Here is a 6,052-nt window from a genome sequence, read left to right on the forward strand (position 1 = left end):
CTGAGCTCCACTGCTGAAACCATTTTCGAGCCTGTTTATGTATCATGTCGAACCTGATCAAACAGACAGAGGACAGTTGCTTGATTTAATACAGCATCCACATATTGCTCTTTAATGTAGCTGATCTGGGAAGTTGTGTAAAAAGCAAATCCCTCTGTCTGAGCGAGAAGCACTGGCTGGTTAGGGAGCTCAGGCACAGCAGGAGGAAAGCATGCCTACTGAGAGAGCTTCCTCCCTCCTTACATGCCAAAGGCAAGGCATCCATCAAAGCCAACAGCCTGGTCAGGAAAAGCACAGTTGGCAATGTTGTCTTTGCATTTTTGCCAGCGTGAAAGGAGCACAAACTGGTATTTCCAAATCTAGCCATAGGAAAATAGAGCACATTTCTTTGAGAGTCATTCTGTACTCACTAGCTGTGTAATGAAAAAACCTGTAAAAAAAAGGTGGGGGGGACAGGGGCAAAAAGCACTGGTGCCATAAAGGTTGTGAGGTTGTGAGTGTGAGCTCTCCTTGTGTGGAACACCACAGAATGAAACTGGGAAGATGAAACAGAGTTTTTAGGCAGCTACCAATCAATGATAATTTTTTTTAGTTTTTTTTCAGTTTTTGTAACTTAATTTCCAGTTCTGTGAGAGGTTAGATACCATGTACTCTGTTGGAATAAACAACACCTATTGTTTCCCTTATCTGCCTTATTGTTTTACTTTATCTGACTTCTGATGCATGGTCTCAAAATTCTCTTACCAGCCCAGGGTACCCTGGTCCTGCAGATTTGTCTGTAGAGAGAACTTGTGAAATCCCAAAGTGCTGAAGTCCCAACAGGACTTCTGAAGTTCTTGAAAGACTGAAATGCACAATTTCCATAAAGCTGTAGGAATTGCTCTGGGGTTCAAACCAGGTGCCATCTCAGCACACAGAAATCCCCTTTGCCCAGTGCCTCTTCTGCCAGCAGAAGAAAATCCACATAATGACTGAGAACATTTCAGTGTACAGCAATGCCCTTGGACAGAGAATGCTCTTTGGCTCCATTAACTTCTCTGTACTCATCAATGGCCAGGTCTGATTTCACTTTTGTCGTTCATATCTTGAGAAGCAGCAAATACAGCAGCAATTTGTCACTGCCAAAGAGATACAGAGTGAGAACACAACAGTGAGACTGGAGCTCTGCAGTGCCCTGAAGACCACAATAGCCTTGGAAAACTTTTTCTTCAGACTGAGTCCAGCCCTGAGCAGCAGAGAAATGTGTAGAATTATTCCTGTTTCACATCATCACAGGAAAAAGAAAGAGAAGTGAATATGCCAATTTTACAAGCCTGAGAATGAATGCAAGCGAGTATTTGTCCCACCATCTGGGGGAGATGATAGAGGTGAAGGAAGAGGGAATATGAGGGGGATGGTAAAAGTTGACAGAGACCTTCTATTTTTCTGGAGGGATGCTTTACATTCCAGCAGCAAAAATGGAGGAAGCGGACATGAGAATTAGATCAGAGAGAGGAAGTAAGAAGATGGATGAAGTGCAAGGCTGGAGGAGCAAACAAGTCAATTATGAAAAAGAGGAAGGAACTGTGTGCAGAAATCAACGAGGAGATGGAGCTCAGGGGAAGGAACAGCAGCCAAAATGCTCTCAAATCAGAGAAGCTGCTGGGGTGAGAGAGACAGAAAAGAATTGGAATATTTCAGGTAATGATAAAATTGTAAACCCCTTTCTGCTGTATTTATTTGCATAGGGCAAATAAGCTCTCTGTCACCAGCTCTATCTAGACATCTAAGCATGGCCCTGCTACAGACAAAGACAGGACAAATCAGCCATGTCAAAGCTGCAAACTGTTGGTGTGCATTAGAGAAATCAGAAGCAACACATGAAACTCAAGGCTAAAGAGTAAGAGGAGAAAACTATGGGTCATGCCTGAAAAACAGACAAATGGATGAAGTAGAAATAAAGCTAAATGCCCATAAGGAACCACAAACTTAGGAAGCTCAGAAGAGAGCACCACTGAATGAGGGGGAAAGGCCAGCAGTACATCACTGACCTGTACTCGTGGAGGAGGAGTCTCGGGCTGATGCCAGATGGACTTTAAACCAAATACTCTGCTTCCATTGCCCAGAAAAAGCAATGTTCTTTCTGCATAAATTCCAGAGCCCTTCCAAGAACTCATCCTCACCTCAGCATTGCTGGCATTTCAGCAGAAATGAGGGGTGAAGTGCAGAGTCCCTAACCCAGGCACAGAACTTTATTGCCCTGTAGGGAAGGTGCATTTATTCACAGCACAGACATTTTTGTCCTTTCAACTGGGTATTGCCTTGTATCTTCTCCCTGCACAGTTCCCCTTCTGTTGGTCCTTTAGAACAGCAACAGTTGAGAAAGCTAAAAATAAAGCTATATAAGCAATATAATAGGCATGCAATTGCATGTCTATTTTCTTTGAAAAAATGATGCTTTATTTCCTGTTCAATGGAAAATACAGTTTGATGTTACAACTATTAGGTTTTGACTGAATGCAGAAATTTGACTGAAACAATGACATTTCCCCCTCTATTTACTATTACCATATGTCACTGATTATATATTTAAGTTGCAAAGATGAATTAAATTTCATGGCTTCCTCAAGCTAGATTCTCTTGGAATGGACTGTCTTTTGTTACTAACCAAAATGCTTGGAAAACAGTTTAAATCAAAACAGCAGACTTTTGGTATCATTTCAGGAGAAAACTGGTTATCACAAACCAAGTGCTTAACACATCATCATCCAGAAGGCTGGGTGAAGCCTTGCAAAGCTGCAGCCATTATGGCCAGGATAGAGAAAGAGGGTTAATTGAACACCACAGACTTAGAGATGGAAAAAGGAGAGGAAAAAAAAAAGGACAGTGTTTGAAGCTCTCTTGCCTGGGGTCTTATTCCTTCTGCTTCTGAAGTTATCAAATATCCCACATCACAGTGCTTATTTCACTTAGTTAGGGAAAGCATCTTCTCTAAGCTGGCTACAGAGCATTAGTGACAATCAGATTGCACATATGTTCCAGGAGAAGCCAGCCTTGTCCTTGCTAGATTTCCTCCCGCTTTCTGGGGAGAAAAAAAAAATTTGGTTTTCTTTTTTTCCCCTCCTTCTGTTTCCCATCATGATTTGGATTGCTAACATTTCTATCCCCACTAGGAGTCCCTGGTGGCTCCTGGCCCTTTTCTAAAGGACCAGCGGACAGCAGAGCCCCTGGGCTCCCATCAACCAGGAAGGAAGTGAATTGCAACCCACAGCCTCCCAGAGTCCGATTTCAGACCTTAAGGTGATGCAAAAAGACTTTAGGAAACTCCCGACTTCTAACTTCCCACTTCCCCTAGGTCCTGTCTGGACCTGAACAGCCAGAGCTGGAAGAGGACAGCACTGACTGGAGAAGTCACCACGAGCAGGTTTGTGGATATTGAAGGCTGTGACACAAGAGGGATCTCAGTGGTGGCAGACACAGTGTAAAGCAGAACCTGAACAGTGCTGGTGAGTGGGAATCAGGTTGTCATTCCTAACTGAAGAGTTTGGGAAGAACAGGTAAAAGAAGTAGGATTCAGCATAAGGAGGACAGCTATGCTGTGCCTGCTGAAGGACTCAGCAGGCAGGATACAGCCAGGACAGGCCTCAGTGAGAACATTGCAAATTCATGTCATACTTTGCCAAAGACTCAATCAATTGAGCATGTGCTAAAGCTGAGTTTGTTTTGTCTTATTTGGAGCTTTGGAAGATATTTCCTATCTTGACTCGTTGAACACACTCCAACCACACACCTGCAACTTCTGGAGTGCATCCTCTCAGCAAGAGGCTGGCTAGCACGTCGTCACTTATGCAGGGCAAATCCTACTGAAAGCACATCTGACCACAGCTTTCACACCAGTTTACTTTTACATGTAGCACATGTAAGCTAACATCTGGCAAGAACACAACTATGTCCTGATCGAGATGGAGCTCATAGCAACAGATGGTGTTTGATACTGCAGGACCAGAGGGCTCTACCTTAAACTGAGCATTATTTTCTTTCTGAGTTTTTACCCCCTCTGGCCACATCTTTTTCTGGGTGGAGCCACTGCCACTATGGCTTTGCAGTCCCCTCGAGACCAAACACACTCAGCCTGCAGGTCATTGTCTAGTCCTAACACCCAGGTGATTTTGCTCCCATTGAGGCACCATTATATTGTACATTAGTATAACACGAGGTTAGCAATGCCCTGAACCAGACAGTGCCTCCAGGGCAGGAGGAAACTTTCTCTCCAAGCACACAGTAGCTCTGCCTGCAGGCACGCAAGCAGCACCGGTAGTTAGCAATCTAACAAGCAACATCTGCTGCCTATTTGGGGGCAAAGGATGAAAAGCCAGCAAAGAGTAGCCTACAGATCCAGCTCCTCGAGACTGAGATTCTCATACAAAAGGGAAAAGCGTTCGGAAGAGAAAATCCAGCATCAAAAGCAACGTTGCTGTGGCTCTGGAAGATACAAGATGTGACTAACTGCCTCTGCAGCTTTACACAGTTACTGTCCGCGATTTTTTTTTTTTTTTTGGCCAGATCTTTATTTTGCCAGTTAAAGTGCGGCGAGAGATTGCCACCTTGTGGTTCCTTCTCCTGCAGTGCCATGTTTTTCTTCCCACTAGAGGAAGAACCACTGGTCTAGCCTTTCTTCCAGGCTAGACCAGTGGTTTCCAAACTGCTGTCCGGGGATTCCTAGTGACAAGGGTACTATGGACAAGAATATACTATACAAGAATATACCTTCCAAATACTTAATTAACTAGAAAAGCACATCTGTAATTCACAGTCCCCAGTGCCTATACTGAGAAACTTATCACTAGAAAACCTTTCAGGAATCTAACTTGCAAGTTAATAAACACAAGTAACTATTGGCATGGATACACAGCTCCCAAAAAGCAATACAAAACACAATGGCAGTGATGCACAAAACTCTTTACAATATTCTCAACACCAAGAAGCCTGTGAGAAATTCAGGACTGATGACAGCCTGCCATTGCTAGAATATGGGATGATCTCAGACAGTAGTTCCCACAAAGGCTTAATAAAGAAGGAGCAGCCATGTGCTCATGCCCCCACCTGGCAGACAGGATGGCAGAACAGGACCAGGCTGTGCTGGTCCTGAGTCACTGGGTCACTCTGCTTAGGGCAGCTTGTGAGATCTGTCCCTCAGGCAGCATAACTTGGGGCAAGGTCTGCACAAGTAGGTTACCAGGTGCTCCTTCATCAATCGTGGCCAGGTAGAGCACCAGGTAATATCTCCCCAGTGGTATTAAAGGGGAGTTAGAAAGTGGACCATCAGCAAGAGCTTGTGAAGCAGCACATAGCCCCTGTGAACAACCACTGAATTCATCATGTTTGGAAAAAAAAAAAAAAATAGCTGCCTCCCCAGAGAGAGAGAGAAGTCTCTTGTAACACAGAAAGGAGCACAGATCCCCCTGGTCGCTTTTCATGCCTGTCTGCCTGCTGACACACTGACACAGAAAGTGACCTATTTTCATGGGAGCAATAATGAGTGAATAATCAGAATTTTTCGGGCACTTCCTTTGCCTCCATGACATTTTCTAGCTTATTGCTTTGCCACTGCTGAGCCTGTTGCAGTTGTAAGCAACTGCTTTCCAGTTCTCCAGCCTCCTTTCAAGTTTGTCGTGAATGTTGGTCCAGGGAAGACACAAAAGTTTAAGGAGTCCCTAAGTGCATTCTTGAGCACATACTTCTGAAGCTGATAAACCCTAGCAACATTCCCCATCAGGTCTAGACACGAGAATAAATGTAGCTACAGTGTGGTACATTTGTTTCCTAGAAAGACTGCAAATCTAACGACTACCCACCCCCAATTAAAAAAACCCAAACAAACAAAAAAAAATCAAACCACTCCCACGGGAAGAAGGGAAATTAATTTGATCTGAAAAGCTGAAGAATAGAGCCTCGACAGATAACAGAGGGAGGCTGAATGTAAATTCCAGCTCCAGAGAGTGCTGGCAGAAGCCCCTCAGTAAACCCTCACTTCACGGCGCAGGGGAGGCGCAGCCCCCGCTCCGCAGCCCAG

Source organism: Geospiza fortis, unplaced genomic scaffold (genome assembly GCF_000277835.1).
Source record: "Geospiza fortis unplaced genomic scaffold, GeoFor_1.0 scaffold130, whole genome shotgun sequence".
NCBI classification, from domain to species: domain Eukaryota; kingdom Metazoa; phylum Chordata; class Aves; order Passeriformes; family Thraupidae; genus Geospiza; species Geospiza fortis.